We start from the raw sequence: 25,361 nt of genomic DNA on the forward strand, positions 1-25,361 counted from the left end.
GACATGTAGCCCCAGCACATGAAGGGAATTTGAATATTACAGCTGTGGGACCCAGCAAAAAGATTGCTGCATTGGCACACACTGACTTCCACAATCTTAAGCCCTTCCTACTTCACCATAAAGAGGAAATGAGCAGCCTTCCTGTCAAAGGTCAGGAAAGAGAGGGCAAAAGAAGGGATGGAGAAAGCCAGGAATTGGTAAGGGAGGGCATGGGATAGAATACCAGAATGTTCAGAACCCAAGTCCAGTGCTATCAATAATCCAATCCAATATAGATGAATCTCTAATCATCTATACATCTGCATTCAAGGGTCTCTGGCAGAGAGAGAGGAGTTAAGTCACTTACCATAGAGAAAAACAATTACGCCTATGACATGGTTGTGTGTAGTATGTATATTAGACACCATCACCAAACTGCTATTTCCATTCTCCTATTGCATTGCAAATACCTCCACACACTTAGGTCTGTTTCTGCCTATGTCATCACTATAAATTCCATTTGCCAGTCACTATTGTTGTTTTGGGGGGCTTTACTAAAAAACTGTGCATCCAATAGATGTATTCATTTTTAGAGCATCAGCCAACTCTTTGATTCTGAATTCTCTCGGTCTCTAAATGAGACTTTGCTTGGTCTCATCAGATGAGGTCTGTATGGCTGCAACATCGGGTTCTTTCCATATACTTACAAAAGTTTCTGTCTCAGAAAAGCACTTCAGAGAAAGGTGCTCATGGTTTGGACTGTTAATACAGCAGAGAGTATTTCTTTAACCAGCTACCTGTTTCTTCTCACCTTGTCTCTGACCCAGATTATGGCCAGTCCAAATATGGTGGGGGGTGGGGGGATGGACGGGGAGGGCGAGGATGCCCTCCACTCTACTCAGCACACCTATATAGGGGGCAGTCAGAATGTAGCTGCAAACCAGGAAAGGTTGTCTATGTTGGAAGAGCAGCCTCAGAGGGCAGGTATGCAGAAAAGCAAATGCTGTTGCCCTTCTGCATAGGGGTAACTAGCAACTTGATTTGCAAAGGTCTCCTTTCTCGATGCTCCTCCCAGCACTCAAGAGGCATATGAGCAGTGCCACTCAGGCTGCATGGGTGAACCTTCTTTGTTCAGCTGTCACCAAGATATTTTTTGTGATTTTTCCTTGTTTATAATGTGATGTATTTTGCAGGTGTCTGAAGATTTGGTTTAAGTTTTTCTCTATAGTTTCCAAATAAACCCTTTTCTCACTTTGGTTAAGACTGTTTCCATCGTTAGAGTGCCCTGCTATCTGTTCAATGTCTTCCAGTGACATATTTCAACTTCAGTGTAATTAAAAATACATCTAGGATTATATTTTGATCTCAGATACACATGCAAAAATCCCACTAAAGTCAGTGGGAATTATCTGTGCATTTATATAATGCCCCAGAGACATTAACAACCCAAATGAACCTGCCACAAAGGGGAGGTGTTAGCTCTGGTGTCTGCTAATATAAAGAATGCTTCTCAAACGTTTCCCCTGTAGTCACTCAGAAACCATTGTGATGAGAGCAGTATGAATACCTAGAGAGAGGAATACATCGGAATGCGGTAGTTTTCACTTCCTGCTATAAACTGGGTGTATTGCGATGTCCTATTAAACAGCAGCTGGGTTGCACTGTGGTTGATCTGATTCATATTTGTAATTCTATAATTTGTAGAAAGCACTGAGAATCCTCTCCGATGTTTCCCTATGTTTAGTCTTGTATCTCAGAGTAATACGTTATTTTCTGCTCTCTGGTCACAATTCTCAGTATACAAAACTCTCATTGTCCCTCCAGTGCTGGCCATACGTTTTCTTCATCCGTCATACCCACACATAAGTATGGAATTGTGGCTCAGGCACCACTTTACAGGTTTCTTCCCTAAAATTCATGCAAACAAAAATGAGTGCCTCACTCAGAATCTCAACCATGATATTTTATTTCTCAATTTTACAGGGCAACCCTTCCACTACAGTAATTATTTTTAAGGTCTAGTTCTGCATGTCATTTGCAAGCTGCAAATGAGCCCTTAAAGCCAGAAATTAGACATATCTCAAAAGGCAATCTATAATAAGATGTTATGCAGGAAGTTTGAGGGAGGCTTTTTTGGAATTGTAGAGAAGTATGAGTATTTATAGGAGTATATTTTATTTAGTGGGAGCATACTACGTATTTTATATATCATAATTTTGCCAGTAGTGAAGGTGCACTTAGAATGAGTCAGAATGTAGACAACGGCTTTTAGGATTCTCAGATAACACTAGTAGATTAAAAATGACCACACTAGTTCCCATTTTTCTTCTGATTTTAATTACAGCAAGAATAGAGATTTTCATATGCCCTTGATTGCTTTATAATCTTTCTTTTCCTTACCTTCTCAGTCCTTTGAGGAAACCAGTCACTAAAGGCAGGACCTCTCACTTCTAGTCCTAGTCCTCTGTATTTTTTAAAAATTCCTCTACTCCAGATTTTGCTGTTCTGCTGGGCAAGTCTTTAACTTAATCCAAATGGAAATCCTGGTCCCCTGACAATACAATGCTTTCTTCCAGTCCTCCTAAAGAAAGTATATGAAATTTACAACTCCAGAAACCAAAATAACACAAACCCACAGTTTGCCTCCTTCACACTCCCCTAGTAAGACAAAATTCCCACTTATTGGTTGGAAGCAGTTAAAAATTTTAAACTTGCCAAAACCCAGCCAATAATTGAGAGGATCTGGGCAGAGTGATATCTGACTGGGAGTGTGATTGATAGGAGGTGGCGGTGAACTCATGTTAGGTCTGTGTCTGGACTGGGAAACTTCATGTACTGTTCTACTTTAGGAGAACTGGAATAATAGGAGACTGTGGGAATCAGAACTGGAAGAGGGAGGTTCAAAATAAAGGCCAGATAATTATTGCATTTACTAAACTTGGTTCAGAAGATTACACACTTTCCTGCACCAGAGTGGCCCCTTGAGCCTTAGGTAGCACTCATCCGATGGGAAAAGCAAATGGTGATTCCACCTCTGTCCTCCCTGGGGTTTTCTTTCAGAGAATGGCATCTTTCAATTTCATCAGCAACTCTGAGTGCTTCACTAGCAGAACCATTGAGGGAAGGCAATGAAGAAGCATGCTCCTTAATGTCCTGTCTATCCCACTTCTTCGCCATGCTTCTTGACAATTTTGCTCCCCTATACCTCAACTCCCCAGTACTTTAACACCACAAACTGTCTGCTCCTGATGGACTTTCTGCAGCCAGGGACTGAGATCCATTCTGCCATGGGATTGGTCTCCCAAGGGAGATGGTGACAGCCCAATCAATTGGGACTTGTAAAACTAGACTGCAGTAAGCATTAAAAGATTTAGGGACAACCCTGTATTGGCAGGTAGTATGGGTCAAATGATCTAATAGGATTTTTCCATCTCTGTTTTCTCTATTCTTTCTGTTGCTTTCAGGCCTTACTCACCCTGACAAGCCATTTACATGGTGAATGCATGTCTTGCCATTGTGTTTATTTCAATGGATATCCCTATAAAATTACTGTTTGGTGAAGGGCTTAAGAGAGAAAGCTGGCTGATTATATTAATATTCACTAATACATGGACTCTTGAATAAAAGGTCAGTAATGAATTTTCAGTCATCACAAACTTTGATTTTACTTTTTCAAAAAGTTAACTCTTTCAACTAAAAGAGGAAACATTTTTCCTAGACCACATTTTAATACCATTTCTAGCTTTTTCACGTATAGGGACACAAACAGTACGGTTTTAACCCATTTAGTTATTTAAACTAAATTGACTATAATCCTCAGAGAACACAGAGTTAGTCTTCTAATGCTTTCGCCATTAGCCCTCTATCCAAGACACATCTCTACCGGTCAGTAATGCTCATTTTGAAAAGCATTTCATTTTTTCAAAAAACACTGTTTCCAACAGGAGAAAGATGTTAAGGAGTTCAGTAAACTTTGTCATCAATCAATATAAAAATTTGATTTTAAACTGTATGATATTTCAACAGATCATCACAGCTTCTATCACAGCTACAAAAATAAACGTACACCATTTAAAAAAAAAAATCTTACTACAGTGCAAAGATCTCCCTGAGCTGTTAAAACCAACAAATTGTCACGTATGTAAACACAAAGTCCACAGGCTTTGAAATCAGTTGTATTTTAAAATCTTTCTCTACCAAGAGAGGAGAAAAGAGACGTGTGTGTGCAACGACACATGGCAAGTTTGACAGTGCTTATGTAAAAATGGACCAACCTACAACAAACTCTGGACTCCACTAATTGAAAACAAATTCATGCTGTTTTACCAGGACCACTTTATATGGAAATTTGGGAGTATAATTCACCACAGAATAACAACAATTATCATCTGTGAGTAAATTAAAAACAGAAATGTTGATTTGTGCAAATGCTAGGTATTGAATAATAACCACTTCTAAGTGAAATGGGATTTAGATGGGGAGGGCCGCCTGGTAGTTTTCTGGATATTGCACTGCCCTGCCTTATAAGCTGTTCTGCATCTGAGGAAGTGAGCTGAAGCTCACGAAAGCTTATGCCTGCTGAAATTAAATTTGTTAGTCTTTAAAGTGCTACAGAACTCTTATTGTTTGTTTTTTTTTAGTTGGGAACTGTTGTCTTCTAAAGCAGCCACTTGACCTTTCTGACTGCCAGGGTGTGTGGGTTCACATGGAATTCATTTAAATGTTCTTTGTGGGGGGGAGTGCTATGGACAAAACACATAACCAAAAATTAAGGAGGCCTAAAGATTTCCATCCTGTCTTAGTTATTGTCTGTAGGCTAGTTAGGTATCATGAATGAGGCAAGATGTGCAATGAACGAGGAAGGAACACTGCCAGAGCTGCCCTCCTTTAAATACGTGCCACACAAAATGTACATTTTAAAAATACACATTTTAGAAGAAGTAAAGTGAATGGGGTAGAGACTCCTCATTCAACATGCACCATTTGTGAATTATTTCAGTACACAGATGAGCCAGACCATCACGCATGTGCACCATGGCCTGGTTTAAACTGCATTGTTCTTCTTTAAAATGTGCTGTTTATAGAAAAGCGTAATTTTAATGGGTCTTCATTCAGTCAAACCACTACTAATCTCTGCTGAAACAGACAAAGACACTCCCGTAAATTGGGGCTATTTCTATGCCAGATTTCTGCTTTTTACCACCAAGCATTTTGGCATTAAAGCTGTTCAAAAAAAGGTCATAAATTTTTAACTATAGTTAGTAAAATGTAGTTGTTTTTGTTATTTTTTATTTTCTCAGAAACAGCTTAAAGTTTAAACTTTAAAAAAAAAAATGTTTGAAAGGTAAAAGCTACAGTTGACTGAAAATGAGGGCTGGAATGGAAAAGCATCTGAAACCATAATTCTAGTTCGTAGTATTCAAGTTATAATCCTGGCTATCACTGAAGATGAGGGGCCCACACTCACTGTGAGCCCCACTGCTAACAGACCTAGAAAGATGGAAGAACATTACCTTTTCACCAGTTGAGGAATGTGTGTGCATGTTCTAGAAATAAATTGAATGATAGTTTATTTCTTAACATCTAAAGAACCTTTGGACTGCAGAAAATTGGAGGCATGGAGAAGCATATTTCTGCCTATATTTAGCATCAGACATCCAGCATAGTTCTGATAAGGATGTGACATGTACCTCCAAAGCAGATTTTGATCGCATATGTTAGTGGTTTTTCAATGGATGATCTGTCAAATGCTTGGCATAATCAGAATTTTCATTCCAAAGAGACACGCAGTGTATGTATTCCTCACCATTTTGTCTTAGCATATAATGGGATGGATTTTACTGACAGCTGGACAAATGAGTTAAAAAAATTTCTCTGTAGTCACACAAATTATTTTATTTTTGTCCTTGAGCCTTTTTTGTGTTTGCTTTACAAAAACATTAATTATCTTATTTTATTTGCACAAATGCTTGCAGAAAGCAAATTTAAAGTTCTGTGTTTGGTGATGAATTTTGAATTTATACAGGGGAGATTTTACTCTGAAAGTTGTATTTTTATATCAGATACTATGGCATATAAGGGGTTATTGTACCCCAAACCTGAGCCCTGGCACTGAGGCAATTAAAACAAGCCAGAAAAGGCTGACTACACCTTTTGTCGCTAGCACTATACATGCACATCAGTTATTTTCAGTGAATATGAGACAAAATTAAAAATCTGCTTCCAACCAATAAATCTTACAGCATCCCAATATTTGTAAGAGCAATGTCTTGTAAAAGATCTGTGTGGTCCAGAAGGAAAAGAAGTTTACATGCTAATTCTCCTTAAACTGTTGTTTCCCTTTGAGATTCTAAAGTCCAGTGTGGATTCTTTAATCTCATTTTATGATGATAGTCATCCAACCAGAGAACAGAGAGACTATCACATGACTTCTGCAACTAATGGGCAGCTCAGATTTCAAATACTGCAAATTATTTGTATTCAGCCACTAGATTAAAAATGCACATAATTTGTCAAGTAAAATCAAATGAAGAATAAATCTAAGGAAATATTGGTTTGCTAATGAACATTTTGTGAGCAGAAGAGGAGGCTAAATTCATCAGGTAAATTATTTGCTGTAAATTATTCACACAGCTCTAGTTTTACCTATGCTCTCAGTTAAAATAGTATGAAGAGTATTGTTAATTTGGAGACAGACATGAGTATTTTTATGAAATATATGCCAAATGGAAAAAGCAGGATGGTGGAGAATTTACAGTTTGCTCTTCATCACTCAGAATATGTGGAAATCCACATAAGCCAGCAGAATGATGGAAATCCACAGTAGTGCTGACAATTGCAGACATGCAGGAAATCTCCATCTAGAAAACTAATTCCATCTGGGTTTGGTTTAAAATGTGTGAATGAAAAGTATGTTTGTTTCTGAGAATGCATAGATAGTTTTGTACATTGCAGTGAAGGAATGTATTCAGCATGTACAGTTATAAACCAAAAAAAAGGGTGAGGCATGGTATGGGTATGGAATAATTAAAGGGGTATACTTGTGTGTCTAAGTGAGCTCTTGTAGACTTATAACACTGTCCTGAGATAATCATCAGTGAATGTGCACGACAATATCTCAACTAGAGCTAGTCAGGAATTTTTCAAAGACATGTTTTGAGTTGAAAATGGCAATTCATCAAAACTTTCTGTGGGAAAGTATCAATTTCAATGAATTTCCCATTTCAAAAATGTTTTGAGAAAAACTTTTGAAATTGTCCTGTTTTGACATTTTTAGACTGCAAAGCTGTTTTTCAAATTGAAAAAACTTTTTTGTTTTGAAATATAATATAGTAGAAAAAATAAAAATAAAAAATAAAAAGATCAAATCTAAAGGAAATGTTTCAATTGATGCAATTCAAAAAATTCAGATTTTTGTCATGAAAATTGTTGAGATTTAAGCTTTTTATCTCATTGGGGAAAGGAAAATTTTTGAAATCTCCTATTCTCCTGCGATGGAAACACTGCTTCCTGTCCAGCAGAAAGTCGCAAACTTCTTTGGAAGAATGATTGACCACAGCCATCAGGGCCATGCACATGTTGGTGATACATTGGTCAGACCGGATTTTCTGTGTCTATTCTTGGTCTGGGATGACTCTCACCAGTTTTTAACAAAGCTATAGCTACTCATTTGCGATCTGTGCAACCCACCACTGGTGGGATGGATCTTTGCTTTCCCACCTATGCCCTCATTGACTTGTAAAAGCCTCAGGAGAGATGGTTTCCCAGTTACTAATGAGAACAATGAATGCCCTTGCATAGAACAGGAAAGGTTCTAAAATCTCTGATTAGTGAGTATTCAGCCTTTTCTCAAGAGAACTCCCTTTGAACCTACTTTCCTCACTGGTTATAGACTAGTTGCTAAACATTTCTTTTTGGGGAAGGAAATGGAGAAAGGTGATAGGCTGGGCACTCAAAGTATTTTTCAAAACTGCCAAGATCTGAGATTAATCCCAATCTTGCTTCAAGCCTGCTAATGATATGGATACCCCATTGGCCAGGGTGATCAGTGTTCATCTGATGATGATAAATTTTGTCTGATGTTCTACCTCGGTTATTGTAGATCTGTCAGCAGTTATTGTCACTCCTGACTATGGTATACGCTTATCATGCCCAAACACTATTGCAGATGTTTCCTTACTTGCTCTTCAGTGCTTCAAGTCATACCTGGAAGACAAGATCCAAGAAATCAAGATGGCCAATTAATGTCCATACTTAGGTTCTTGTCTTGCACAGGGTTCCCTCCTTTCTTCCCTCATGTTCTTTAACATGTACAATGTGTGAGGTCCTTGGGTAGGATCACTGAAAACCATGGGGTAAAACATCACTTGTGCCAATGACATGAAATTGTACATCTTGTGACTGAGGGATTCTGTTCAGGCTGTCATCAGCTTGGAAGCCTGCCTGAAGGGGAATGCAGCTTGGATGTGAGTACTAGCTTGAGCTGAACCCAGTCCAGCTGGAAGTTTTGAATTCTGTGCCTGGCAGCATCTGCTCTGTGAAAAGAGCCAGCGTTGTCCTTGACTGCACTTACAATGGAGAAGTAGGTGTTGGAGATGGTTAGAATGTTGTTTCTACCAAGTTCATCCCTGACCGAATTCACTCCCTGCTCTTAAGCATTAACTGGCCCCAAACCCCTAGTCAGCACACAGCTTGACTGTATTTTAATTCCCTTTGCTTTAAGCTATCAACAAAGGTGTTCCTTCATTTGCAGCTAATGCAGAATATGTAAGCACACTTGCTAGTCAGGTGAGAATTTGTAAACATACAGCATTCCATTTTAAATATTAGGCACATGCAGTTTTGCTTGTAAGTTCATGCACATGTAACTTATCTACACTCCCCACCCCACAAGCAATTAGGTGAGCATCAATGTATGCATACAACTGTATGCCTCCAACTTTGAAAATGTAGTCCACTTTAATTCTATGTACTGGCTACCAATAGAAGAGCAAGTAAATTATAGACCTGCTTTGCTTACAAATAAAGCCTTAAATGGATGGTGTCCGAGCTACCTAAGGAACCAGATCGTAGTTTGTCCCTCTCTCTGCACCACACCCTCAAAGTACCTCTTGATGGTAGTATCAGTTAGTCGGTCTCACTGGGCAACCATGTATTTGCAGTGACTGGCCCCAAGAATATGCAATAGATTATCACTGTTATGTCTTGAGCATTTATTTCGAGTTTTGGGAAAAAAAAGTATTGAAAACAATGGATTTTGTAGGTGTTCTGGATCTTAAGGAACTGTCTGAATTATGGTTGTCCTACTTATTTTAATATTATGAATTTCTGAATGGTGTTTAATTTTTATTTCATTATATGTCATAAATTGCTATTTTGCATCCTAAGCATTTTTGTGGGGGTGGGAGACCATTAATAAACAATTATTTTATGAGAGTAATTACATCCTACCTGCACATTTTAACTTAAAGCAATCTTTTTCTGTTGATGCAGTTAATGTTTTTCTTTTTACAAAACAAACTCTTTTAGGGGTCAAATGTCCTAAATGACCATTTTCTGAGTACATGGATCTTGTTTTCCATGTTCTATGTCCATCCCAAGTTATTAGAGAAGACAAACTGTCATCTTGAAAGCATGTCTCTTTTGCCAACAGAAGTTGGTCCAGTAAAAAATATTACCTCATCTAATTTGTCCTTCTAATACACAGATCTTGTTCTTTAAGGACCTAATTCAGCAAAGCCCTTAAGCATATATATTCAAGCTCCATTGACTTCATTGGTCCTAAGACAAGACACCATATGCAGCTGACTCTGTTCCCTTTTTGGTTGATCTATACCTCTCTTTTGATATCAGTAAAAATGATGTGATACAGAGTTGATGATGGGTTTTACCAATCAAAAAGGCATGGTATTGAAGAAAATGCATGACTAGAGTAAAAAGTACATAACTGTACTCTCACTTTTCATAAAGATTTCTTCATAGACTGTAGCTAATATGTTGGTCATGCAGCTAAAGGCTGCATTAGAATGAAACATAATAGTGATATCCCTGACATTACTAGCAAGGTTTCAGTGGTATCTGACATTCTATATTTCCTATTATAAATCTAAATAGGAACTTACATTGACCTGTATTAGAGCAAACATTAAACAATTTAGTAAGATTACTACTTTGAAATGGAACTTTAAAAAAAAAAAAAAAAAAAAAAAAAAAGTCTTTCAGACCACCAAGAAACAACCATAAATTTAAGGAAATATGAGGTTTCCACCATGTGACTTCTCCTGCAGAGTTATGCAACAATTTGCTGTGACTTAAAAGTCAGACATAAAAAAAAGCACATTTTAAAGAGATTTATAGAGTTTCTATTTATACAACTTATATGTCAACAATTTAAAGGTATAGTTTACTAAAATAACAAATTAAAATCTAATCCCTGTGAACCCTTGATAAAATAGAGTGCTATGTTAACAATTATTTACATAAAACAAATCTCTAATCAATTTATCTATATTAACTGATGTGACACATGATATAATGATTAGTTGTTTACTCTCTATTATGGATGTGTTCAATTTTACAATCAAAATCATCTTCCTTCATTTCCAAAAGGGGTTTAATAAAGTAGCATGCTTTAAGTCACAGTGTTCTGATACACACAATGCTGCAACCCTATTTAGAAAAGTGATACAAATCAACCTCTGGAATAATTTATTTGTGCTTGTTTTGACTCAGTCTGGAATAACACAAATAAAGCACCATCAATAAATAAGATTTCTAGGTCACTGCAAATTTCAGACTGTAAATTAATAAATCTTAATTTATCAGCATAGGAGAAAATATGTTTCTTACAATTTAAAATATGACACTTTTGTTAGCGGTCACAAATTTACATGATCTAGGATATGCTTGAAAGAAAATGACTGGGGTGGGGGTGGTGAAGGTGGAAGGACTAAGATCTTAAATATTGTAAAAGATGGAAATCTAGATGAGAATATTTCCTAGTTTTATTTCAAGTTTTCAGTTGGTTTGATTTTGTTGCTTTGCCTTGGTTTACTAGCCCTGCTATGGGAAGGCACTGTAGAGATTTTCAAAAAATCAACAAACTCCAGCCAAAATGAATTAAAATAATCTGGGGCTGTGGGCACAATTCATGTGGATCCCAATGGCCCCACCTCAATGCTGTGTCTTTGTCCCTCCATGAGGTGGCAGATGGTTTCAGAGTTAAGATGAACAGGACAGTTTACATCTCCTGGAGTGATTGTTTCAGGGTTGTCACATGTTCAAGCTTGTCTTTGCCTTCATGAGGGCTAGGAACATAGTTTTATAAAATCAAATGACAGCAGAAATTCCAATCTCATCAGTTGGCTCCAGGAGCTGGGTCCTGAGCACAGGTGACTGTGGTGCCTATGTCTTAATCCATCCCTGACTTGAGGAATTTTTACTATTAAAATAATGTATTAATGTGAGAGAACACAATTACAGTACTATTTAACAGCCCCACTTGTGTGAGGATCTAGAGGTATTAGATGTTTAGTTCTCCTCAAACTGAATCTTCTTGGGAAAACAAGCAAAGAATTTAAGCATGTTCTTAATGATAAGCACTTCGGTGACTCCATTGACTTCAGTGGGACTGTTTGGGTGTTTAAGGCTAAGCACTTATGTGCTTTGCTGAAGTGGGCATTAGCATTTAGATAAATACATGTGAACACTAATGGGATAAAGGCAGCAACACAAATACCACAGAGATTTGGACAATAATGCTATTATGGCCAAACCCTGGTCCCGATAGATAGCCTGAATAAGCAAAGTGTGTGCTGAGGCTGTTCATGTGGTTGGGGCCTCTACCAAGGCTGTGCTCCTTCACCATGATGATTTTAGCCATTGGGTCTGCATTGACATGGATAGCCAATCCAGAGCCCCATTTCACATCCATGGCGTGCAGATGCTTAGTGCCTTTTGTGGGCTCCCTATATCTGGCCCTGCTGCAAAAGAGAGTTCTATTGGTTCTCCAGTGTTCGGGTATTTTCCTGGCTGTGGATGGTGTGGGGAAGGAGAGAAGGGATTTGTTCCCTCCCCCCAGTTGAAGAAACACAATCTCCAGTGCAAAGCCTAGTAACTCAAGCCACCACTTAGCAAGCATAATTTATTTCTATAGTAAGAAATGACTATAAAGAAATTTGGCTACAACTGGTCCCAGAGAGTTTATGGGTTCATAAGCCAATCCAAGCAGCAATTAGTTGAAAGAAGATGTGATCATTTCCTATCTTTTATGTGCATTAAATAATATAATTTTATTTTGTTTGCCAGAAAATAATAAAACTTAAGTTTATGTCAAATGACTGGAATAAAAGTTGATGGTATCCATGGTGTTTTTTAATATTAATGATTTTACCAATAAGAAATAAAGTCACTAAGAGTGTTAGAAAAGGATAACAGGTACAGAATTTTAAAAGCTGTTTTTCTTAATAACTGTTAGTCTAGGGTTTCAGAGAGAAAACACTAATAAAACTCAGTCATCATTATGATGTCATTCTCATAATTTCCCTTGAAATAAACGAGCAGGTCGAAATAATATTTGTAATGTGTGACATCATCTATGTAGCTTTCCATTGCTCAGACTTTGGGTTAGCGATGTTTCCTGTTTGTTATAAAGAACACCTTCTGGGTGGAATGGATTCCATTAATAAAATCTCTCTGAAGTTAAGCCATCTTTGTAAATTGTTTTAAAAAAAAAAATCAGGCCAGGAATGATACAAGGTAGCAATTTAGCAATAACTTGGTTAATTGGTACAAACAAAGGGCCTGGTCCTGCTTTGATGAAGTCCATTGGTACACTAGGAAATCAGGGTCAGACCACAGACTATCTGAATGATACTCATTTACCAAGAAATACATCCTCATGTCTTTTTTTTTTAATTCAGAAAACATAACCATCTTCTCGATGCAATATCTTTTAGCTTACAACAGCATGGACTACAATAGCTTACCATAACCAACCAAATGTTTCAAAAATGGGCTTGTCCTTATTTCTTCTGCTTCAAGATTTTAAAGGAACTTTGACCAAATTTTTAAAAAATGACCAGGGTGTCTCAAATTTTGAGTGCTTAATATGAGACAGCTTAAAGGGGCCTAAGTAATCAGCTCTTTCTGAAAATCTGGTCCCTTTATGGTATCTCAAATTAAAAGCCCCAAATCCTGAGTCACTTGAGAAACCTTGGCTTTATATTTACATGAATATGTTTTTAGGGGATGCATTGTCTCTACAGAATGTCCAGCCACCACGTTTGATCTTTTCTCATATTTATTTTAGTTTTATACATTTTGTAAAATTGTATTGTGCTTTATCACTATTCCCTACCCTTATGGCTTCACAGTGTAGTGATGGCAATATGTCATTGGAGAGCCTGACCCTGCTTTGGGAGCTTTGACATTGACGTTAAGGCTTGCAGCATTAAGCCAGTCCGTAGCCTCTGCCAATGGCACAGAGCTGGTTCTTTACACTACTGCACTCTAAATACTCTGATATGCATTAATTGTACATCTAGCCACTTGCAAATTGGGCCTAATTCTGATCAACACCAGTGAAAATCAACTGAAATAACTGCCATTGCTCCTATTTTATATCAGTTAACTTAGTTCAGAATCAGGCTGATTATCATGTCTTCTCACCTATGCAATGTATCGATGTACTGGACCAATTTAATCAAAAGGCTACATCTGGTAATGGATTTAAGGAATGAACGGCACTATTATTTAATTTTTAAATATTAATCCATAATTCATTACTGCATTTTTATATTTTTGCTATATGTAGGCATGTCATAAATGTTGACTAATATGATTATCTACACATAGTATCTTTTGGATTTATAAAGAAATTTGTCAAATGCTTATTTATTAAAATTCAAAGTAGAAAAAGTGACTATCTTTGCCAAAATATTGTAATATATTGACTCATTATTCTTTGATTAAACCAATCCATAGACATGCTGCCTCCTAAAAGGAGGTTGAATGCTGTAATTTACCACCACAGGCAAAACATGAACCCATGTGTATTTGAGTTTTCAAATCCCTTTATAGAGAGACAGAATGGGAGTCTATACTAAATTACAGTCAAATGGAACAGTTCCTGAAAGCAAAATGACTAACACACAGAGAATTAATTCTCTAGAAATGCCTGGTACATAAAAATTAAAACTGCATCACCAAGCAACAAAATCTATACTCCCAAAGCAGAAAGAGCAATAGAACAATAATTATTAAGGGGGAAAAAAAAGTGGCAGGCCATCTACATACACAATTTGTTGTAGCCAGGGGAATACAAATGAAACTGTCTACAAATATTTTAAAAATAGTAAAATCCTTTCCTCTACAAATTCATAAACTCACAAATGTTCCCTTGCAATTGTTCCTGGAACTCATAGAGGAAAAGTCATAAGCACATACAAAATGTATTAAGTATAATGGGAAAACTCCCCATTGCCATATGAAGATTAAAGCAAAACAAATATCCTCTAAGAAAACCAGTAGGTTCTCTCTATTTTCTTGTGATCTGATCCTGCTGTCTTTCTGCATGCAGAACTCTCAAGGACTTCAGAGATGTGTGTGGAAAGAATGTAGGATTGGACGTAAGAAGACATATCAAAGAACATCAGGGATTCAGCCATTTATTGACATCATTAATTTTCTGTTATTGCTGGGAGCAATAGTTTTCACCTGTGTGTGTGTGTGTGTAATATCTATATATACAGTGTTTCCAACTCGCATGATTTTATTACAAATCTTTCAATATTTAGAATTTTTCCTGCAGCCCCAAATGCTGGAATAAAAAAAATTGCAGGATAATGTCAGCTTTGAATTTCTAAAAACGTGCCCACATCATTGCAGAGAAAACCTGAAATAAGTATATCTCAAAGGCTCAGAAGACTTAATATGTATTTTTTTAAAAATCTCATATTTAACCCATTAAAAGTAATTGTGAAGTTTTTATTCTTTGGTGGAAGGGGATGGCCTACAGGTTCCCTGTCAAGGTTCACTGCTGCTCTTAGATCTCTCCATGTGATGTTAATTTATAGCGATTAGACCAATATCCTGGCAGCATCTCCTATTTTTAAGTGATTTGCAGGTATAGAAACTGAAAACATTATTTGAATATCAATTTTCAAAAGAAGGGAGCCAACCTGATCTGAAGCAGTGACCCAGCACTTTATGTAGGATGGATAAAGCAAATAGTTTCCCTTCAGCTTCACAAGTCCTCTCTCTAGTTGAAGGTTTGAGAAGAAGCATTTGATTTTCAAAGAGATGGGAGAAGATTCTCTGCTGGGATGGTCAGGACCAAAGAGACTTGAACTTTGAGTAGCAAACTGCAAACTTTTTCCATTCTCTTTTCCTCCCTCTCAGCCCAGCCAAATCTTTCTCTCTGCCCTCTGACCCCAAGTATATAATTCCCTTATCTGATTTATAAAGCCCTCATCCCAAACAGATTCCTTCCCTTTCTGCAATCTCCTCCAGGTCTACCCAGCCTCAGATCTCTTGACTCTCCCAGTAACAGGTCCATACCTTGGGTAATTCCATTACAGGTTCTTGGTTTTGTCAGTTTGTCTGCTGGATCTTAATACAATTGCTCCATACAACTGACTCTTTTCGGGGCCATGATGATCAAAAGTGCCCCAGAATGCATTATGTCTGTGGCAGAGGAAGTTAGAGAGTGCATTAATTCAAGTGGAGCAGAGAGATTTACACAATGGAGAATTTATTATGAGATACTGAAAAGAATAAGATTGATCACCACGTCTGTTCTACCATTAGAATCTGGTATCCAATTTCTGACAGTTCCTAAGAAAAAGCCGACTCCTCTCCCCACCATATTATACGCTGACTCTGTTATCACAGGGAAAGTTTTCTTTTCACCCTAGCTGGTGATCAGTTTGTCCTTAAGCATGAGAACTGATAATACTTAGAGCTTTTCATCTGAGATCTCAATGCACTTTACTAATGTGGGTAAATATCATTATCTGCAGATTTGTTTTTACAGACAGGAAAACTGAGGAACAGAGTTTTAAGTCAAAGTATCACTTTAGCAAAGGTGGGACCAAGATCGTGTTGTCCTGACTCCTAATCCAGTGCCTTATTTACTGTGCTGCTGCTACTTCTTCAGTTGATGTCTCCAATACAAAGATTGTCGACCACCACTTTCCACCTTTCTCAGTTGTGAAAGACGGCTCTGTTGCCCTTGTAATTTTTTCCTCACCAATTTTATTACAGATTGTATTATTTAGATACATTTTAATCTGTCCTAAAATTGTACTGTACTGACTTTACAATATCCTGTAGCATTGAGTACCATAAGGTAATTACGTTGTTTAAAATGGTATTTCCTTTTCTTTGATTTAAATTTTCTGCTTTTTAATTTCATCATTGGTCATCTTGTTTGTGAATTATAGGAAAGAGGAAAAAGGAGCACCTGTTTGGCCTTCTCTACACCATTATTACTTCCTATAGCTATAGTGTATCTTTTTACTCTTTGTTTCTCAAATTAAATAATTGTCTTTTTAATGTCACAGTATGGATGCCCTCTCCTGTACTATGCAGTGTAGATGAAGCCATGTTGGTGGCAGGATATTAGAGAGACAAGGTAGGTGAGGTGATATCTTTTATTGGACCAACTTCTGTTGGTGAGGTAGACAAGCTTTCGAGCCACCCAGAGCTCTTCTTCAGGTCTGGGAAAGGTACTTTGAGCATCACGTCTAAATTCAAGGTGGAACAGATTGTTTGGGCTACAGTATTTCTCACATTGTCTCAGCTTTGCTATGTGTAAAGTGCAACTTCAGGGCGTACCTTTCCCAATCATTGTTATGCAAAGAAATTGGTCAACTTCTCTGAAATCTCATAATCTTTTTGGTTTTTATACCCTATTTGTTTAATGAACTTATAGATTCTGCGAAAGGCCGCTACTTCTTAAGTAAGGTGATAAGGAAGTTCTTATTTCATTAGAATTCATTCATATTTTTGGTTGGTTGTTCTTCAAATTTCCTCTTAGTCCTCATAGAGCTATCTCCTGCCATAGATGTTTATAGAAAACTCCCATTTACTTTATATGTGAAACAATGGCAGGATGTGGCCCTTACTCTCTGCTTTGCATTTATATTCTGCTCAATTAGCATTACTTGAGCTGAACTTCCATTTTATTGATGGATATTTTTTTTTGCCTGACTATGCTCTGGAATCTTGCTATATTCCTCACCTTTTTTTATTCCGATTTGTTCTAGGATATGCATATTCTGTGACTCTTTAAGCAACCTCCATGCTGATTCTATGGATTTTAATTTCCTAGCTTTCCCCTTCAGGCTATTTCTAACTTCCTCAATTAAAAAGCTTTTCCTTTTGATAATTTACTGCAGTATTAATACTTCATGGTATGATCCCTCTGGGACGATGGTGAGTTTAATTATATTATGGTCACTTTCGCTTAGTGGCTCAACCACACTTATTTCCTGAATCAGCTCATATATTTAACTCAGGAGCCATGTCAAGAACAGTGTCTCCCTTCCTGTGCTCTAGAACATGTTTCTGTACAAAGTAATTGTCTGTGGTATCAAAAGGTTGTTTTTCTAAACACCGGCCCAATATGATGCTCAGTTAATTTAAAAGTGTGTGTGTGTGTGTGTAGACATAGATATATATAAGCATATATATGTGCAAAATCCACATGAAACACCTATTTACACTTTCATGAGTTGGTAGAGAATATAGGGCTTGATTTTTAAAGTAACACATATGCAGGGTCTATTCTACATCTAGTTGGATATCTGTGTTCAAATTCAGATTTGTGCATGCAACCAGGGAATATGAATGTTCCTTAGCAATTGAAAATCAGGCTTATAAATTTCTCAGTTGTTCTGAGACTCATAAAATAGCAAAGCTCATAAAGAAACAGTCGCCTTAATTTAGAATCTTCTTGAATGTGCTGGTCCCTTTAATGGTATTTTTAACTTAGATTTGTGTTTAGTGAATATAGCTGGAAGATTGTAAATTGATGTTTTCATGACCAACAGGAGATAGATGTAGAGACTCCCTACAATTGAAATCAGCCTAAAATGTACAGTAATAGGCATGTCAAATAAGTATCGGCGGACAGGAATCTGAGGAAAATGTACTTTCTCTAGTATAATACTAAATTGTATAGCAATTTCAAAAATCAGAATGACATATAGTGTATATTTGAAGTGGATCCCTTGCTTTCCTGAACTCATAAACATATATTTTGCTGACCAAGGGTCCCTTCTGCTTTTGTCTTTTCTCTGTTACTCATTTAAAACACTAGCTCACCATAAAAGAATTCTCAAGTGAAACAAAATGATTGCAGGGAAATACCAATTCTCTATATTTCTTATATCAAGACAGCATAAGCATTCTATAACCTCAACAGTAATTGTCTATATAAGACTGAGCTTCTTTAGTACTTTAAATCCAGTAATTATTCGTTAGTACAATTTTCAGTTAAATTTGGTAAAGCCAAGTACTGAGACTTGAGCAGTGTTGTACTCTTTTGTCCACATTACCAAAGTAAACTAAAAATAATTTCTAAAAACAGTCTGTGCTAATGATACACAAATCAATAATATGTGTATTTGCAATTCACCAGAAATATTTTACTCAAATAAAAAATTAAATGAATTTGACTCTTTCCTTTCTTCTCCTACTATAAGTGCCAAGAAAATAGGAATTTGTTTAGCTGTGTGCCTCCATTTATTCTGACCATGATCTTGGAAACACTTGAACTTGGTTTAATCCAATACAAAGTTATTTTAAAAAGGCAGTGCAATTAGAACAACAAAGTATGTAAAAGTTCTAAGTGATAACGATAGTTTCCAAAAGTTGGTATTGGAACCGAGTATCATGGGCCTATACCTCCAATCAAATAAACAGGAATCCTAAGGCCAAAAGTTTGTAATCTAACCCAGAATCATGTAGTTGAGAACAGCATTTAAGCATGGGGGGCAGAGCTAATTTTTTGCAAATGGAAGAAAATATCTAATACCAAAAAAAAAAAAATAATAATAATAATAATGTAAGCATTGCACCGCACAGGAAAGCATCTGTTTTTCAGGCAAAAGTGGTATTATAGTACAGGTCGCACTAATTGTCAGGGTTTTTTTTCTGTATGGCAGGTTATTGTTAAGTGCTAAATGTTAATTTTCTAACCAAACTAATATACTTTTAGAACCTGTTTTGAAATCTAGTGCTGCATTTCCATAGCCGTTTTCTGCCAGTAAACTGTCCTTTATGCTGTATACAATACTGCATATCAGATGTTTCCCTTCAGTTTTCTGTGAACATATACATACTCTAGTGTTTTGGACAAAACCTGAGAAAATTAAATAAATCAAAGGCAACAACATTGAGGTTTCCTGTCCATCACTAGTAAATGTTCAGTGTATGGCAATGAATGCAGAATGGATAATGCATACAAATAGAAACAGTCTCATATGTAAAGTTATTCCTTTCCTTATAACAGTGCAAGCTGGTCATTGAAAAGTCAGTATTTGTTTTATGAACAAGGAAAGAATCCTTCAGGTCTCATTAAAGATCATTTTAAACATTCCGTGAACCACTAATAATTCTCACTTTGCCACAACTGACGGCAGTGTTGTTTTTTGTGGGGGAGATTTTGGAATTTTGTTTAAAGACATTCATGCAAAATGATACAGGTTTAAGATGTTACAGCTAATGAAGCTGTTGTTCCACTAGTTACCTGGCTGTGTTGTACCGTTAAAGTGCTTGTTGCTGAGCGTGCAGATTGAAAATATCTGTAAGGTTTGGTACACTATAGTTAGATATCTAATTGAAGGACCATCTAAATTACCTTGAACACTATCCATCTTAGTCTTTTATATTCTACATGTGCATAATAATTAGAACTTATTGTTTCTAAAGGAAAATTGCTCCATGCCATTGATTTATTATTCATAAATATTACTAGAATAAAAGCAAAACTTCTTGAAGTTGTACATTACAAAATATTACCATGTAATGTACTACAGCAAAGTCTGCTGCTCTGAAAGTTTCAGGGACTGATTTTTTAAATTACATTATTTAATTTGAATGATTTTTTTTTAAAAAACAAGTGTTCAAGATAGCCATAGAAAATAAAGTGCCAAAAAGTCTTAAGGCTTTATCCAACTGAAAGTATTTGTGGCCTTCTCAGCCCCACAAACCTTGGAAGGCCCTGGACGCTGGCTGTGCAACAAGCTGATTTACTCAATGAAAAAAGCAGGTGGGTGCAGAGCCACAGAGACTATTTTCTAGTAGATGGGGCCTTAATGCTGCAATTACATATTGATTCTGCTGGTTTCAGACTTTTGACATGGCCCTTGGGGATATTAGTCTACAGGGCATGATTTTACATTGTTTCAGTTATCAGTTTCTTAATTATCCATGAGTAACTTTGCTGACTATCTTTTATGATTTTGTATAATCTCCTGGGTGGCTTCTTAAGCTGTATTTGAGGTTTATGACTTGTTTACGCACACACTTTAGTAGAGATCTTCAGTTTACAGAAAAGAGTCTGCTGATCTCTCCCTCTCCCAACTGAAAAAATCACTGAAACAACACTAACTGCCTCCATAATCACATATTGCAGATCCAATTATGGTGGGGGGGGGAGGAGGAGGAGGAATGTCTTCAGTGGAAGCTGCCAACTTTTTTTTGCATTCCCTTTACTATAATCCTAAATATAATGTATTTTTCCAGACCTTTAAAGTGTTCAAGATTTAGTCTATGCATTAGCATACCTAAACATTGCCTGAGACTGGATGAAGAGTGTCAGTTTTGTACAGTCATATCTTCAACAATGCTCCTAGAACGCATACCATAGTTTACAATTCATATTACATCCAAACTGTAAAATAAAGTTATGCATTTTCTGCAAAGTAAAGTTCAAGATGATTACCATACAGACATGAGCTTGCTTCCATAGTTCAGGTCCTTTAAAAAAAAAAAAAAAAAAAGAAGTGGAGGGACGGGAGAGAGGGAGATGGACATTTTAGTAAATCAAGTACAGCCCATCACCCCAATAGGATATTAATATTACTACTTCAAATTAGTTTGAGTTTTGGCTAAACTAAATCTCTTTTAAACAGCAATACACACTGTGAGGAAAAATAAGATAAGCTAATATGGAAACCATATTGATGTTCAGTGATGTAGTATCTATTGCTCTTTATCCTTCCAGGTGATGCTTCACAGTATGAGGGGCATAATCCAAGGCCTTTAAAAGTCCAAAGAAAGAATACCATTGATTTCACTGGATTTTAGATTAGGCATAGTAGAACAGTTACCGTTGCTATTTTTTTTTCAATTCTATAGTTCTGTTGGAATTTTCAATTCTAAGGTTCTGTCGGAACCTTAAAATGCATAAAATATACTCTGCAGGAGTTATATTTCCCTGAGTGTAGTGTTTTGTATATACTACTGGCCCTGAAAAGGAAAACAAAACATATGTCTGTCTGTACTGAGTTACTATGATGACTGGTGTGTTATAAGTACCTAGATAAGTAGATTCAGTAACCTAATCTACATAGATAGACAACAGACCACCCTGATACTAAAACTAAAAAGCATCTACAGTAGTTCTTGGGTACTATATTTTTGTGTTCAGTTTGGTAAATTCATAGGATCTGAAAAAAATGTCTCCTCAGGATGTTTTTTTCCTGACATTATCTTTTTAAAAGTTCTTTTGAAGTCCTGTAAATCCTACTGGCCACCCCAAAACATAAATATGAGACTGCAGCGTCATCAAAAACTTTGAAGATGGTCCACAGAGAGTCAGGTAAGTGGTGAAAAGTTCCAGAGGGGTAGCCGTGTTAGTCTGTATATAGCAAAAACAATGAGAGTCCTGTAGCACTTTAAAGACTAACAAATTTCTGCGGGCATAAGCTTTCGTGGGCTGCAGCTTGTGCCTGCAGAAATTTGTTAGTCTTTAAAGTGCTACAGGACTCTTGTTGTTTCAGGTAAGTGGCAGTTTCCTTGTATCAAATTATATAAAATAAAGTTTTGGGAAAAAAAATTCACCGGGTACACTTAACTGCCACTCACCTGAACCATGTGGTCAGATCTATTGCTCTGCTGGAATTTCTGGGACCTGTGATAACCTGAATGGTGCATTCTGGGTTATCAAATGATCAAAGAAATTAGCTGGTGTGATTTCATAAACAGCATTTTTAGAGTGGCAAGAACTGAAGAGTTTATATGATGAGAAAAATTCTCCCTCCATATACCTTCCCTGAGTCAGGGCATTCAGCTCAGAAATCATGATTGTTTAGCTATTGTTTTAAAAGAATATTTGAAATTCAACTTCAGGAACTGTAATTCAGTGCCAGTGGAGCTAGATCAAGGTTTTTAAAAATATCTATGGTAAATTAAAAACAAATGGCTGAAAGTATTTTTCAGTGCTCTATTCCAGAGATCAGATATTCCATTCCCCAAATTAAATCTGAGTGAATATTGGTTTATTGATTTATGGAATAATTTCTTTAAACACTATGGAAATATGAGAATACAGGCAGACACTGACAGTTGGTGAACAAAAATAAACGTCAGCTACTTGGTAGTTTCTTTGTTTTCTTGGAGTTATTTTCATTTTAATTTTCTGTAGTAACATGGTGAATTAGCTCTGACTTTTTTTTTTAAATTAAAATTATACATACGCCATGAATTTAGGGCCAGATCACCATCTCCAATTTTAACTGCAGAGGGGATAAAATCAGTGGACAACTTGATGAGATGGCCAACAATCTGTTGGAGGAAGGGAGCAGGGCCTCCCTCGAGTCCAGTGGAAGCTGCTTTTTGTGAAGAGGGGCTCCATTGCTGGTTGTGAGAGAGGAGAGTTGAAGCTAGAGGAAAGATGCTCATGGGTGGGAATAGCAGCAGGAATTAATGTTGGTCTGGTCAGCATTAATTCTTAAGGTTTTCCTGCTCTGCATCTTTAAATACATTTAAAGGAGGGAGATGTGAGGTTGCAAAAGGCACATGGCACCTAAAGGAGCCATGCTGCCATGATGGACATGAGGAGGTACTTGGGGGAAGTATTTTGGAAATTGGGGCACTCTGTGTGAGCGTGCTGGTCATTCATGGATGCCCTGAGATCTTCAAAACATTGACATGGATTTTGGGATGTTGAGGGCAGGAGGAAGGGGAGGCGTGTGCATCTTCACCCTCTGTGGGCTGTCAAATCCCCAACTACCAAAGGAAATCATATCCTTGAAACTCTGTTGCCTCAAGGCCATGGAGTTTTCTGCCTCACTTTGTCTCCTTGCTGCCTTTTTATGCAGTATAACATGATCTGCCTGTTAGACTTCGGAAAAAGCAATAGTTTCCTTTTAATTAGAAAATTGCCATGTTATTCACTGGTTTTGATCACTTCTAAATAAAACATTTGGTTTGAACAAATGACGTAGGAGAGGAAGATGGCCTTTTTCATTTTTAAAATTGCTAAGTGTTCAAAAAGGATTTGTACACATAACAAAATTAAAACAAGGATTATCTAGCACTGTGTGTGGGATACAGCTTTAATCTATACAGTGCATGGAAAAGAAGCTGGCACTCTCAGTTGCACTACACACATCTCAGTAATAACAGGGTATGAGGCATACAATTTCAAGGAACACCCACAATGAAAATTATTCTTTCCAAACAGAGAATTGTTTTGGAATAAGTTAGGTTAATTGGCATCATGGGATTCCTCTCAAGGAAACACAGAACATTAAATTCTACACATGTGCATGTAAAATGATAAAGTATTATCTTCTTTCCCCTCTGAGTTCCTCAAGTCTAAGGGACATTGCCCAAAATCAACAGAAACTATAATGTTTTGTTGATTCAAATTTCTTTAACATAAGCAGACAATTCCTCATCTGCTCATCTTACAACCTGAAAGTCATTTCAGTGTCTCACAACTGCCAGCTTGAGTTATAGTTATCTAGTTCAAGCTCATAAAAAAAGTATCTAGAACAGTTGGGCATATATATGCTACTCACGATTGTAAGGATAATGATTTTACATGCAAACAACATTGCTTCGTGATGGTAAGATGCAAACTTCCTTAAAAGACTGTTGTGTATCCTTATATAGGATCAGAACTGAGATCTCTAAAAGGTCAATGGGAGAAGCAAGTACACTTCATTTTCCATACAAAATGTTCTATTAAAAGACTGCTTATGCATTACAGTCCTCTAAATCCAGTTACATTATCTTAAACCCTCAAGAAAATGTTATTACCCTCTCACAGCTCACTACCTCATTAAAACCCCCATCTGCCTTTTAATGCACAATGCTTAGGCTCCCATGGTCGTTATTGAGCAGTGTGTGTAGAATGTACTCTGCTGCTAGAAATAAGGCTGCTAGAAGCTGGGACTGGACAACAGGGGATGGATCACATGATAAATTGCCCTGTTCTGATTACTCCCACTGAAGTGGGTCCCCCCACTACAGGAAGAATGTGGACAAACTGGGAGAGTCTAGCAGAGGGCAATGAAAATTATTAGGGGGCTGGAACACATGACTTATGAGGAGAGGCTGAGGGAACTGCTCATTTAATCTGCAGAAGAGAAGAATAAGGGGGGATTTGATAGCGGCCTTCGACTACCTGAAGGGGGGTTCCAAAGAGGATGGAGTTAGGCTGTTCTCAGTGGTGGCAGATGACAGAACTAGGAGCAATGGTCTCAAGTTGCAGTGGGGGAGGTCTAGACTGGATATTAGGAAAAACTTTCTCAGGAGGGTGATGAAGCACTGGAATGTGTTACCTAGGGAGGTGGTGGAATCTCCATCCTTAGAGGTTTTTAAGGCCCGACTTGACAAAGCTCTGGCTAGGGTGATTTAATTGGGGTTGGTCCTGCTTTGAGCGGGGGTTGGACTGGATGAGCTCCTGAGGTCCCTCCCAACCTTAATCTTCTATGATTCTATGATTGTAAGTATCTGGCACCAGCCATTGCTGGAAGATAGGATACTGGCTAGGTGGACCATTAGTCTGACCCAATATGGCAATTCTTATGTTCTTATGTATTGTCTCTAATTAAGGGCAAAAATCACATTTTATTTGTGTTCAAGGTTTTCGTAAAACAGTGATATTCTTTTTGTTTTATATTTAAAGTTTTCCTTTTTTTTGGAATGGGCTACTTATGCCTCCAAGGCACCACTTCCTTCCTAAATTTCTGTCCAAATTCTGTCAAGGCATTCAAAACCGCAGGCTGCCTTTTCACTGAGACTCTTAACGTGCAGGTCAAAGATGGGGCATGGCCACAGAAATGTTGTGGGTCGTGGCCGAAGCCTGACTGACTGCTCCTATCCTGACCTACTGAATTACTGAGAATCCCACCTGATTTGAA

The 25,361-nt window shown here is 37.2% G+C and overlaps 2 protein-coding genes across 6 annotated transcripts in view; one reads left to right on the forward strand and one right to left on the reverse strand.

Annotated features, from left to right (window-relative positions):
• Positions 1–25,361, forward strand: part of ANAPC10 (anaphase promoting complex subunit 10) — a 276,728-nt gene that overhangs the window by 183,385 nt on the left and 67,982 nt on the right. The window contains exon 6 of one of the 4 annotated variants that reach the window (XR_010920522.1): positions 14,558–14,784. The exons of the other annotated variants lie outside the window; for them this stretch is intronic. The gene's annotated coding sequence lies outside the window, so the exon portion shown is untranslated. Of the gene's footprint in view, positions 1–14,557; positions 14,785–25,361 lie in introns of those variants that run through there. 4 annotated transcript variants of the gene reach the window in all.
• Positions 1–25,361, reverse strand: part of HHIP (hedgehog interacting protein) — an 87,152-nt gene that overhangs the window by 34,234 nt on the left and 27,557 nt on the right. The window lies entirely within an intron of this gene.

This window comes from Emydura macquarii, unplaced genomic scaffold (assembly GCF_026122565.2).
Source record: "Emydura macquarii macquarii isolate MOO-44397 ecotype Brisbane River unplaced genomic scaffold, CSIRO-AGI_Emac_v2 contig_1363, whole genome shotgun sequence".
NCBI classification, from domain to species: Eukaryota; Metazoa; Chordata; order Testudines; family Chelidae; genus Emydura; species Emydura macquarii.